The sequence below is a fragment of the Vigna unguiculata genome, chromosome 7 (assembly GCF_037176805.1).
Source record: "Vigna unguiculata cultivar grain cowpea cultivar isolate G323 ecotype 2 chromosome 7, ASM3717680v1, whole genome shotgun sequence".
NCBI lineage: Eukaryota > Viridiplantae > Streptophyta > Magnoliopsida > Fabales > Fabaceae > Vigna > Vigna unguiculata.
The window spans coordinates 29,565,419-29,580,170 of record NC_140798.1 but is presented as its reverse complement, the minus strand read 5'-3'; the positions used below and the strand labels follow the sequence as shown (position 1 = coordinate 29,580,170).

The 14,752-nt window shown below is 37.9% G+C and overlaps 1 protein-coding gene and 1 pseudogene across 1 annotated transcript in view; one reads left to right on the top strand and one right to left on the bottom strand.

Annotated features, from left to right (window-relative positions):
- Nucleotides 1-243: 243 nt before the first annotated feature.
- LOC114191795 (hydroxyisourate hydrolase-like) overlaps nucleotides 244-14,752 on the top strand; it is a 30,725-nt gene continuing 16,216 nt past the window's right edge. The window contains exon 1 of the mRNA XM_085676305.1: nucleotides 244-434. The gene's annotated coding sequence lies outside the window, so the exon portion shown is untranslated. The remainder of the gene's footprint in view (nucleotides 435-14,752) is intronic.
- On the bottom strand, nucleotides 492-12,147 carry LOC146884765 (uncharacterized; annotated as a pseudogene).

The following is a 14,752-nucleotide window of genomic DNA, read 5'->3' as shown; positions in this document are numbered from 1 at the left end:
ATTAAAATATTATATAACTTTTATAGTAAACGTATTCTAACAACACTGAAAGGATACGCCATAAATAAGTAGATAAGTTTATTTTAACTTAGAAAGAAATAATTTGTTGAAAACAAAAGAAAAATGCGTGAAGGGGTGGGAACAATACCAATCTTAATTTCAACATCAACACACCAATAATGGAAAGATGAAGCCCATGGACCACCCGTTTTGGCACATTCGTTTCCACTTGAAACAAATGTTGTCCATGATGAGGTTGAAATCAAATGTTTGGTGAAACGATGGAAGCACCACACACATGCTTCAGCAACGCTATCATTCTCGGTTTCTTGCTTCTGAATTTGGTTTTGGGGAGAGTTATCGGTGCCGATACCTATAACAGAGATGATTTTCCGGCCGATTTTGTTTTCGGTTCAGGCACCTCTGCTTACCAGGTTCAGCCTGAATTCCTCTATATTTTTTCATCTCATTTCATCGTTTTTCTTTTATTATTCTGTTATGTTGCGGTTACAGAAATTCGGACTGTAGTGACGATTTTTAGTAGTGTTTATTTGGTATGTCCATTACTTTTAGCATATTAAAAAAGATTTTAAATATTTAACAATATTTAAATTAATTTTTATAAGTGTAACAATTAGGTTCATTCTTAGGGATGACAACGGGATGAGGACGGGTTTCGCTATTCCATACTCATCCCTGCATAAAAAATTCATCCCCATTCTCATACCCAAACCCTATAGGTATCAGACTTTTGTCCCATCGCCATCCCCACCGGGTAACGGGTATAATCTCGTACTCATACCCGTACTCATGTTCTAACTACGGGATAATTCCTCACCAAAACAAAAAAGAAAGTTTTTATGACTTGTTTAGGCCAAAAAAACTCTGTCCCTTGACCATGGGAGTAACTCTCTTATTTATATCATAATCAGTTACAAAATATTGATCCCTAAGATTCACCAAATAATAACTAAAAGAGCACCCATTATCTAATTCTAAAATATTTCCTAAAAATAACCACTTATCTCAAAAACGAAATTATCTTCTATCTTCTACACCCAAAATATTTAAAAATATAATAACCACCCTACTAACCCAAAAATATCGCCAGATATAAAACTGATCAATGCATTCTCCCTCGCCATCATACCGAGACTAAATATCGAGACACCAGCCTCTCATACCCTCGGTTTGACTCCAACTCCCCCTAATACAGTATCCACACTCGGCACCCTACCGAGACAACACCCCCTCCTCCTCTCAACCTTAAACCGACTTCCTCTGGTCCAGGACATAGCTCTCCAAATTGTGCACGATCTCGGTTTTAAGACGAAGAGAGCAGAATTTGTCTTGTCACCCCTGTCCTTCACTACTTCCCGTAAAATCATCATTACTCCCTACAGTTACGCATCCACATGTAACTTATCTGCCGTTACTCCCTGCATTTGCGCCCCCACGTGTAAACCATCCAACGGTCACTCTTTCAACTTCCCCTTTTTGAATATTAAACGACGCTTATTTCCCCTTTTCAACTCCCTCCATTAACCATTTCCTCACTCCCTTGCATTCGCCTCACTCTTCACTCAAGCTTTTCACCTCCCAACATCTTGCTCAACCGCCATTTTCTTCCTCCAGGTACTTCTTCTTTTCTCCTTTCAAATTCTACACCTGCATTTTCTGGTTCTTTGTACTGGTTCCTTATACATTGTCTCTGTCTCTGCACTGTGTTTTAGCTTGCACCTTCTTTTTCGATCACCCTAACTTATTTCGAGAAAAAACCCCTCCTTTGGTATAGTTTAATCGCCCTTCATGAACGACCATTATAACGCCCTCTATTCTTGGGCCCCTCTGGCCTTACGGCGAGAAACCTCCACCATGACCACCCTGACTAGGGTTAGGGCTTTTAGGCGCCACCAAACACTGTGTAAGAGTAATGAGTCTGACGTAACTGTAATTGCTTGTGAAAACGATGAACTCATCTGCAGGGATGGCAACTTATTCCCTATTTCTCCTCACAAATTTACCTTCATGTATATTACCTTATTTGAGAAATTAGGTTTACGCCTTCCCTTTAACACCTTTGAAAAGGAACTCCTTACTGTTTTGAACGTTTCTCCTTGTCAGCTTCACCCCAACAACTGGGCCTTTATTCGTGCATTTCAAATTTTATGTACCCACTTCGGTATTACCCCCTCAAGAAACATGTTTCTCTATTTTTTCGAATTGAGATCCCCTCATAAGCAACTACTAGCCTCTCTTAGCGGAGTTAGCGGCCGAGCCCTTCTAACCTTATATAACTCCTCCTACAAAGGTTTCAAAGGCATCTTTATAAAAATAGTCGCCCCCGACCAGAGTCCTTCCCTTTTAGAAGGCTTCCCCTTGTATTGGTGTCAATCACCTAATCTTCAATCACCTCGGCAATTAGACGACCTGGACCCCTCCGAGAAAAAAGACTGCTTGATGCTGGAACAACTGGATGTTGTTTTTGACACTCGAAAACTTTTAGAGCTGGAATTCCGAGTGGTAGATCTAAAATTCCACATCGGTACTTACTTTACAACTGTTCCTTTACTATAACAAGTTTGCTATTGATCCTCTCCTTTTAACCGATCTTATTTCTTTTTACAGAGAACCTGATGGCGATGTCCCACGAAGATATGTTGAAACGAGCCCGCCAACTTAAGAGACAAAAAACCTCCACCCCTGGTGCAAGCCCTTCAGCGCCTCCTCCCCGAATTGAGCTTCATGAAGAAGCCTCGGAACCCGACCTCGAAGCCTTAACCCGAAGATCTAGAGCCCGAGGTAAGAAAGTTGTTGAGAGCACCTCCCAACACTCGACCTCCTAGACTCCAATAGCTCCGCTTCACACCGCAGACGATACTGAATTAAGCTTCTGGCACCCTCAATTCCTCCACTCCCAACATAGCCGGAAGCACAATTACCTTCGCCACGACGTCAATCTGCTAAGAGCCCAAGACCCCCAAACTCTCCATGAAAATCTCCTGGCTGATCTTCATAGGGCAGAGGCATCTAGCATCATGCTGATGGACCAGTTCAATCTTCAATCCACCCAGAAATCTCTTGACCTAGAACAAAAAGATCGAGCCTTGGCTCTTTCCAAAACCGAAACCTCCCGCCTGACCAACGAAGTAGCTGAACTAACTACCCAAGTCAAAAAGTCGGATGAGTTACTTGCCGATTGCAGAACCAACTGAAAGTCCTTGAAGCCGAAAAGGAAAACTGGGTTCTCAAAGAAAAAGACTTTCTCCATAATTCAGAACTCCTTAAAGATCAGATCGGTTCCTCGCTGAACATGGGATTCCAACTAGCCCTAGAGCAAGTCCGAGTTCTTTACCCCGATGCAGATTTATCACCAGCGGACATCTCCAAGACGGTGGTTGATGGACAACTTGTTGATATCGATGACTAGGCATTCCTTTTTCCTGCTCTCCCTTTGTTCTTCGAACTTTTAACTTGTTTATTTCTACATTTCTACTTCTTACTTGACACATTATGTTTTGAATTTCATTTTTACTTTCCCTATTCTCTTCTTTCGCAATTTATATCAATTAATCCGACTAGATAACCCTTTTAGCTCCTTACGTTAATCGACTAGATAATAATTCGTTTATAAACCGATCTCTCAATCTCTCAAACGCTCAAATAATAACCCGTTTACAAATCAAACCCTTAACCCAACAAACACCAAACTAAAGTAAACAATAACTCGTTTATAAACCGAGCTTCTCAATCCTGCAAACACCAAACTAAAGAAAATAATAATAAACCGAATTTGTTAAACACCAAACTAAAATAAATAAGAACCTGCTTATAAACCAAACTCTCAATCCTGAAAACACCCAACTAAAGAAAATAATAACTCGTTTACAAACCGAGCTCTCAATCCTGCAAACACCAAAATGAAACAAATACTAACTCGTTTATAAACCGAGTTTGTTAAACACCAAACTAAGAACCTGCTTATAAACCAAGCTCTCAATCCTGGAAACACCCAACTAAAGAAAATAATAACTCGTTTACAAACCGAGCTCTCAGTCCTGCAAACACCAAAATGAAACAAACACTAACTCGTCCATAAACCGAGCTCTCAGTCCTGTTCATAAACCAAGCTCCTAATCCTGCAAACACCAAATTAAAGAAAATAGAACTCCTTTTAACCTCGAGTGTACAAACTCGGAATTTTAACCTCGAGTGTACAAACTCGGAATTTTAACCTCGAGTGTACAAACTCGGAATTTTAACCTCGAGTGTACAAACTCGGAATTTTACATGTGAAACGAAAATATTGTAGTATTAAAAATCAAAGCATAAATGTTTTTACAAAAAGCAAAACAACTTAACCAAATTTTAACTAAAATAAAAACGTAAACTTGCTGCATTCCATGTTCGCGGGATTTCCCTCCCCTCTAATGTTTCCAACTTATAAGCTCCTTCTCCCAACACTTGCTTAACACGATAGGGTCCAGTCCACTTCGGCGCCAATTTGCTATCCATCTGAATTAGCTGTGCTTTCCTTAATACTAGATCTTGTTCTTGAAACTTCCGAGGTACTACCTTAGTCTTGTAACTTCTCTCTAACCTTCTCTTCATTGCCTCATTAGAAATCTGAGCCAAATCCCGAACCTCATCTATAACGTCAAGGTTTGCCTTCAAACCAACCTTAGAAATCTCTTCGTCAAATAACCTTACTCTCCCGGTGTTCTCTATGACCTCAATAGGGATCATAGCATCAGTTCCATACACCAAAGAAAAAGGAGTCTCTCGGGTAGTCGTCTGAGGAGTGGTATGATAAGCCCACAGCACTCGAGGTATCTCATTTGGCCATTCTCCCTTTGCCGCCGCCAATCTTCGCTTCAATCCCCTCAATATCACCCTATTAGCTACTTCCGCCTGCCCATTCGTCTGGGGATGCTCCACCGACGAGAAGACCTGTTTAGTTCCGACTTCAGTGCACAACTGCTTCACCTGTGAACATGCAAACTGAGTTCCATTGTCTGAAATAATTCGACGTGGCACACCAAATCGGCATATTATATTCTTCCAAATAAACTCTCGGACTCGCCCACCCGAGATGACAGCAACCGGCTCGGCTTCAATCCACTTTGTAAAATATTCTACAGCCACGATCAAAAACTTGAATTGCCTCACCGCCTTGGGAAACGGACCTAAAATATCTATTCCCCAAGTGTGAAAAGGCCACGGTGCATTAATAGAGTGCAGTACCTCTGGCGGGGCATGACTCCAATCGGCATGTTTCTGACATGATTCACATTTCCTGACATACTCCATACAGTCACTTTTCATAGTGGGCCAAAAGAACCCTCCTCGGATTATTCGCAGCATCAATGCTCTTCCCCCTACATGGCTCCCACAGATTCCCTCATGAAGCTCGGCCATGAGCTGGTCTGCCTCCCTCCTTCCTACGCAAATCATCAAAGGTCTGGAATATCCATACCTAAATAAGTGACCATCTATCAGCGTATACCTGCTTGAGTTTTTCTTTACTTTCTGCGATTCATTGGAATCCTCAGGTAATTTACCATCCGCAAGATAACTCTTTAAAGGTGCCATCCAAGATTCTTCGGTTGCCACAATCTCCATCACTTGATGCTTTTCCTGCGTGTCGACCCGAGGAGCTATTAATGTCTCCCTTATCACTGACTTATGCTGCCCCGGTTTCGAACAACTAGCCAACTTGGATAACAAATCAGCTCGGGAATTCTGCTCCCTCGGAACATGCACGAACTCAAGAAGAACAAAGTTATTCGCAATAGTTTGGACAACTTCCAAATACTTGGCCAACTGCGGGTCGCGGGCTTGAAATTCCCCATTCACCTGACCTGCCACCAGTGCGGAATCACTTTTAACCAACAACCTAGTAATCCCCATCTCTTTAGCCAGAAGCATACCAGCTATCAAAGCCTCATATTCTGCTTGATTATTACTGGCTTTGAAAGCAAACCTCAACGATTGTTCGATTAATACCCCTTTCGGGCCTTCCAAAACTATACCAGCACCGCTACCCCTTAAATTGGAAGCCCCGTCCACCGATAATATCCACGTTATCTCTCCTACACCCTGATTCTTAATAAGCGGCTCAGATAATTCTACCACAAAATCAGCTAAAAACTGGGCCTTGATCAGTCCTCGCGACTCATACTGTATCCCATATTCCGACAGCTCTATTGCCCATTTAACCAACCTGCCCGATATATCAGGTTTTTGTAATATGTATCTAATGGGAAGATCCGTCATCACTTTGATACTATGATTCTGAAAATAATGTCTCAGACGCCGAGCAGACACAACCACGGCCAATGCGGCTTTCTCTATAGTGGGATATCTCACCTCTGCACCATGGAGCACTTTGCTTACGAAATATACCGGTTTCTGCTCCCCACCACTTTCTCTGACTAAGACCGAACTGACAGCGTGTTCGGTCACCGATATGTACAATGACAACTCAGCCCCTTTTTCTGGTTTACATAACACCGGCGGCTTGCTCAAATATTCCTTCAATTTTTGGAATGCTTCCTCACACCGATCAGTCCATTGAAACCGTTCATTCTTCTTCAAACATTGAAAGTAAGGAAGACCCCGATCCCCACTTTTGGCAAGAAAACGGGACAAAGCCGCCATCTTTCCCGTCAGTCTCTGCACTTCTTTTACATTACTAGGACTCCTCATATTTATAATGGCTGCACATTTATCGGGATTAGCTTCTATCCCCCTCTCGGTGAGTAGAAAACCCAGAAACTTTCCAGCTTTAACCCCAAAAACACACTTCTCGGGATTAAGCTTAAGTCTGTACTTGCTGATTGTAACAAACAATTCCTCCAGATCTTCCTCATGCTTCTTCTCTTCCCCCGAAGTAACCACCATGTCGTCCACATACGCATGAACATTTCTTCCCAACATGGGTGCTAAGATTCGATCCATCAGCCTTTGATAAGTAGCTCCCGCATTTTTTAACCCAAACGGCATTACTCGATAACAATAATTTGCTGCACCTCCCATAAACGCCGTCTTATCTTCATCCGACGAATGCATCTTGATTTGATTATAGCCCGAATAAGCATCTAAGAAGCTTAGCAAAGCACAGCCCGATGCACTATCAACTAGGGCATCTATATTAGGCAAAGGATACGAATCCTTTGGACAGGCATTGTTCAAGTCCGTGAAATCTACACACATCCTCCACTTTCCATTAGACTTCTTCACCATCACCACATTTGCTAACCAGGTTGGATACTGTATCTCTCGGATATAGGCCGCCTCTAACAATTTATGTATCTCCTCGGTTGCCGCCTGAGCACGGTCTCCACTCAACCGCCTATGCTTCTGAAGTTTAGGTTTAGCCAACGGGTTAATATTAAGCTTGTGGCATAGAAAATCGGGATCAATCCCCGACATATCAGCCACACTCCAAGCGAATGAAGAAAGATTTTTCCTCAACACTTGGATAAGCTGTTGTTCTTGCTCCAGACTCAGATCGCCCCCAATTCTCAACTTCTTCCCGTCTATAAGCACCTCCTTCACCTCTCCCACAGGCTGAGGCCTTCTTTCAGGGTGCACCAACCTTGGATCCAACTCGGGATCCGGTACTACTTCAGTTGTGCTTACTGAGTATGCTACTTTCCTCCTTAACCTCAGACTGTCCTCGTAACATTTACGAGCGGTCTCCTGATTTACAGCTAAAGTGAGTACTTTCCCCTCATCAGAAGGAAACTTCATCTTCAAATGTATTGTTGATACTACAGCCTTTAACTTATTGAGAGAAGGCCTTCCCAACAACAAATTGTATGATGAAGGAGCATTGACTACTATGTAACGTATAAATATGGTTTTGGCATCTTCGTTGTCTCTAAAGGTTGTTCTAAGATCAACATACCCTTTAACCTCAACTTGATCTCCAGAGAAACCGACAAGCACTCCGTCAAATGGCTTTAATTGATCCATCGGTATTTGTAACCCTATGAAAGTACTCCAAAACATCACGTCGGCAGAACTTCCCTGATCAATTAGTACCCTGTGGACATTCCTTCCCATCATAATCACCGACACGACTATGGGTCATCTTCATGTGGGATTACCCCTTTTAAATCATCATTTGAAAATGTTATGTCCGGAGCTTGCCTCGGCTTGTCCACCATGGCCGCAGTCATGACACTCCTTACATATCGTTTCCTAGCCGAGCTGGTTTGGCCTCCTCCCGCAAAACCTCCTGCTATCGTATTAAAATCCCCCAAAATGGGTGTTTCATGCACATCGGGAACCGTGCGAATCTCAGATGATTTCTCATCGGCACCCGACTTCATGAATTTTTCCAGAAGTCCCCTGTTTGCTAAAACGGAAAGTTGATAATGCAAACCATAACACGAGTTGGTGTCATGACCTCTGGTTTGATGAAACTCACACCAAGCATCCAATCTACTGCCGAGTGCTCTCCCCGCGACGTCAGGATAGCGCAAATGTTTTGCTATCTCTACATCCTCCAAGATTTGGGCCAGTGGCACCTTGAGATTAGGTATCTTCCGCACTTGCGGATACTCGGTTCTTCGTTGTGCCACATAAGGGACGAAACGCCGATCTGACTTCATTTTAGGAGGAGTTCTTTCTCTCCGATAAGCTCTCATATCTCTTTCACTCCTGGAATGAGCCACTGGTCTTTTGTCTCCTGCCTTTTTGTGGCGCATGGCCTCCTCAGTCTCTATTTCCACAGCTGCCCTTTGTCTAATCTCTGTAAGGCTCTTCGGTGGATATCGGTACAAGGACTCACCGAACGAGCTGGCTCGAAGTCCTTTCACAAAGGCTTTTACGAGCAAACCCTCGTTAGGGTCTATCAGCCTCATACTGATATTGGTGAATCGATTAAAGAATTGTTTTAACGTCTCTTCGGCGGTTTGCCTTATATCAAACATGTTTGCCATCTCCACTGGTTTGGCTCTATTTGCTGAGAATCTCTCCAGGAAAAGACGTTTGAAATCATTGAATGAACTGATAGAAAAATTCGGTATAGTATTAAACCATTCTAGGGCAATTTCGGTCAGCGTGCCCACAAACATTTTGCAACGTATAGCATCATTACCACCTGATATCATCATCCGAGCCTGGAACGCTTTTAAATGTAATTCAGGATCAGAATTCCCTGTGAAAGGTGTGATTTTGGGAATCACGAAATTCTGCGGGATCGGCTCGTTCATAATCACGTCTACCAGAGGACTGGCATCACTCACATCGGGATTCAACCGACATGGATAGCGGAAACCAGTCCTAGTAGTCTCCAATCGGCTTTGCATATCTTCGTTCGCCTTCCGTAACTGTTCTTGCTGTCGAAGTGCCTCCTCCAATCGTTGATGCGTTTCTTCTGCATTTTTTCGCAACCTCTCTCTTTCTCCCAAAGCTTCTTCCCTTAACGCCTGTAAGTCTTCTTCTGCCTTTTTGCGAGCTTCCTCTCTCTCCTTTTCGAGCTGAGCCTGATCAGCCTCCGCCTTCATTCTGATCTCCTCATTCTGCCGTTGTAGCTCCAGTATGCTCTGCATTATCTGTTGCCTAGTAGGCCCTTCACGCGTCGCTCCTCTGCCTCGATTCATCCTCCAGTTTGTCTCTCCCTCTTCTTTTTCTTTCACTGTTTATTATCTTGATGGGGTAAGGATCGAGTTTTACCGAACCCCACGGTGGGCGCCAATGTTCTGGTTCAGAAAAATACGGGATAATTCCTCACCAAAACAAAAAAGAAAGTTTTTATGACTTGTTTAGGCCAAAAGAACTCTGTCCCTTGACCATGGGAGTAACTCTCTTATTTATATCATAATCAGTTACAAAATATTGATCCCTAAGATTCACCAAATAATAACTAAAAGAGCACCCATTATCTAATTCTAAAATATTTCCTAAAAATAACCACTTCTCTCAAAAACGAAATTATCTTCTATCTTTTACACCCAAAATATTTAAAAATATAATAACCACCCTACTAACCCAAAAATATCGCCAGATATAAAACTGATCAATGCATTCTCCCTCGCCATCATACCGAGACTAAATACCGAGACACCAGCCTCTCATACCCTCGGTTTGACTCCAACTCCCCCTAATACAGTATCCACACTCGGCACCCTGCCGAGACAACACCCCCTCCTCCTCTCAACCTTAAACCGACTTCCTCTGGTCCAGGACAATATTAAAAAAGATTTTAAATATTTAACAATATTGAAATTAATTTTTATAAGTGTAACAATTAGGTTCATTCTTAGGGATGACAACGGGATGGGGACGGGTTTCGCTATTCCATACTCATCCCTGCATAAAAAATCCATCCCCATTCTCATACCCAAACCCTATAGGTATCAGACTTTTGTCCCATCGCCATCCCCACCGGGTAACGGGTATAATCTCGTACTCATACCCGTACTCATGTTCTAACTACTTCAATATTAATTTTTATAAAAGAAAAAAAATTACGGTTGATAGAGGTCGTACCCCACCAAATTAAAACATATTAAATGCAGTACATGAAAGTGAACCAAGTCGTCTCCCAACGACCAATATTTTCATTTAAAGCGAAATTTCCAGATGAACACAACAATAAAACACAGGGGGGGGGGTTTGGCAGACAGATTCGGAATGCTAATCAATAGATTAATTTAAATGCTACAGTGACTAAAACCGTATTGACATCCCTGATTCAAACGCAATTTCACTTATCATAGGCCACCAAATTAACACCAACCCTGTCTCAATCCACTAGATAATAATTCACTAAGCGAAAATTACAATCTAGCTTCATTATGCACTTAAGCAATGCACACATCCTTAAATTCGTGACAGCCAAGCTACATACATTAAGCATGAACGTATCTTAAACAAAACACATGCAATTACTCTGTAAATTAAGCATTGACAGATTCACCACATGCATTCCACGAATTCAGAACAAAAACATGGCAGATTTCACAAAACAAGCACAACCTCAAAGCTTCATTGCGTTTTTCATCAAGGAGTCAATACACGAATTTAGCTAGACATAGAAATGAGTAATTAAACACTTCAAAACTAAAATCACAAAAATCAGAACCAAGAACCCTAACTATCAAATCTGAAAACGCAATTTAAGACCAAAAATTGAGATTTCAAAGCTTAAATGGAATGCAAAACGGTGATATCATATATAAATGCGAAAACCCCATGAATGGGTATTGTTCCAAGTCAATAAACCCACAAAACGAACTGCCCAAGCAAGAAAACGAATTCAAAACGTAAAACCCTCAATGGGTGCTGTCAAATATGCATGAAAACGGTAAAAATGAGCCAAAAACGTGAAAAACCGCAAGGGGGACGTCCATGGGAGCTTGGAGAACGAAAATGGAGGTTTTGAAGAGAGGTTGAAGATGATGGAGCGGCTCCTCCCTCTCATGCAGACCTAATTCGTGGTCATATCACCCATGCCACTCAGAATTACAAAACTGCCATTATGGGCCGCAGAATTACAAAAATGCCACTCTGGGCCTCAAATGTTGACTCATTGACTTTGCTGACGTGGAAATGACATGGAAATGATGTGGCAATGATGTGGAAAGTTTCTTCAACTAATTATTAATGTCCAAGCTCCAAAATTGCTTCACCCAAATACCTAAAAATAATTAAAAACAAAAATTAGGTCAAATAATGTGAAATTAGTCCAAATTCGGAACAGTGGCCCAATAAAGCCCAACAGATGAAAAACACTCTAATGATGAACAATTAAGCACTGATCAACTGTCTAATGGGTACACAAAGGCTAGTGAAATGGAAGAAAATAATGACTCATCAACGGTAAAGAAAACATAATATTATCAAATATTCAATATTAGGAGGATGATTGTTTCTTCCATATCAAATACTTTGAAATAAATTATAATTATCTACATTATATATTAGAATACCAAATAAAATTTTATGAGAACCAAAACATTTATGAAATTTGCAAACTACAACATTGATGAACTTAATTGATAAAATTAAAAAATATTTCAAAAAACTATAAAAGGAAAAATAAATAATCAAATTAAAATATATTTTAAATGTTTGTTTACTTCAAATTTTTAAATTCTAATGAATCTCTTTTTTATACACTAATAAAAGTTATAATACATCACTTGATCAAAATGACACAAAGAACAAATAATAAACATAATAATAAAATTTTGACATAGATTTTGTATTTTTTGAACTTCAATATATGTTGGATAGTGACAAAAAAAATTCATAGCAATTACATTAAATTTTTATATTGTAGTAAATAAAAGTTATTTATACAATTAAAGTGAAAAAATTACAGCATGATTAATAATAAGTTATAAAATAACAAATAATTAGATAGAATATATCGAAATATTATTCTACATGATAAAAATAAACAATAAATAAAAATATTAAAAAACTAACGAATGTGTGTTTTAGAAATAATTTGAAAGACTATGAAAAGAAATCGCACAAAGGAAATTCAAATGTATAATTAAGGTATGATAAGATGAAAAATACCTTAGAAAACTAATTATTAAATTATGTTTGAAGTGGTTAAAATTAAATAGAAATATCATTAGTGACCAAAAAATTTGTCATTAAATTACAAATAAATTAGTAATTAAATTGGTCACTAAATCCGATTCGATCATGGTTACTAATTTAATCATTGATTCAGACAATAAATCAACTACTACCACCAATGACAAAAAATAGTGACTGATATGGGTTACTTACTAAATCAGTCATTATTTCGTAATTTTCTTGTAGTGAATTATCATATACTATTCCTAAATATCATTATATATATATATATATATATATATATATATATATATATATATAATGATATTTATATATATATAATTTTAACCACTTCAAACATAATTTAAAGTGAAAAAATTACAGTATGATTAATAATGAGTTATAAAATAAAAAATAATTAGATAGAATATATCAAAATATTATTCTACATGATGAAAATAAAAACAATAAATAAAAATATTAAAAAACTAACAAATGTGTGTTTTAGAAATAATTTGAGAGACTATCGAAATAAATCGCACAAAGGAAATCAAATGTATAATTATAAGGTATGATAAGATGAAAAATATCTTAGAGAACTAAGAAAACTTTTCAAATATCAACATATATACTCAATGGTCAAAAAATAACGAAAATTATTTTAATGAAACAAAAAAGTTCTTCAAAGTAAACAAAAATTAATAATAATAATAAGTAAAAAAAAATTATATTACCTTAAATTGAGAGTATAAACATTCTCATGTGAAAGGAAAATATATAATAAATAAAAATATTAAAAAATAATAGAAATATTCAAATGTGAGGCATAAAATTTTTTTAATTAACATACATCATTCTAACATAATTAAATAAAGATTATGATAAGATAAAAAATATATTGGAGATGCGAATGAATTTCATGACAAACCAAATAATTAAAAGAAATAAAAAATAGAACACACACACACACACACACACACATATATATATATATATATATATATATATATATATATATATATATATATATATATTAAAAGAAATAAAAAATAGAATATATATATATAGGGTTACTTTAATTAATTGTGAATATTTTAATAATGGAAACGAGAATGGAGATATGGCGGGGATGGGTATTATGGTGGGGATATGTACATCCCCATACCCATCCTCATACCCAACTGAAAAAGTCGGGGATTCCCCATACCAATACCCATACCCATACCCAGTCAATGCTGGGATTCCCGTCAAAACGGAGACAGGTTCGGGCAATACCCACGGGGACGAGTTTATTTGCCATCTCTACTCATTCCATTAGTATGGTGTTAACAGTGTTAAAGATATGTCACATGTCATCTCTTCATTTTTTTCGAATTTTTTTTTTTAATTTTTTTATTTGTTTTTTGAAAATTATTTGTGCCGCGTGTCAAGTCAGTAAGGTGACAAGTGTCAAGTTATTGTTTGAATCTCACTTTGGTCTATATATTTGTTATTTTGATTATATTTCAGTCAATCTTTTTAATTTTCAATTCCATCCTCTCCAAATTGAGACTAAATTTAACTTTTATATAAATTTTATAATGATTTTTTTATTAAACTTTTTAATAATATTAAGTTTATTTAAATTTATATTTTACATTAAACTTTACTTATATTTTGTTTTAAAATTTTAAAATATTTATTTTAATTTGTTACAAAATTGTTTTAAATAATTTATATACAAATGTTAGAGTTGGTTTAAAAATAAAAATTTAATAAATTTAAATATAGAATTTTAAAACAATTTTGTAAAAAGTTAAAATAAATATATTTAAAATTTTTTTAAAAAATGGACTGAAATATAATAAAAATAACAAATATATAGACCAAATTGAGATTCATATTATAACTTGACACGTGTCACCTTACTGACTTGACACGTAACACAATATTAACGTGACACGTGACATAAATAATTTATATATATATATATATATATATATATTAAAAGAAATAAAAAATAGAATATATATATATATATATATATATATATATATATATATATTAAGGATTTGACACGTGATAATTTTTAACACGTGGCGGTAGGTACCTTGTCACGTGTCACTGACAATGCCACGTGTCATATTAAGGATTTGACACGTTAAAAAAAAAAAAAAACCGAGACTCACACGTGGCAAGGTACTCAACTCTGTTTGCAAAAACT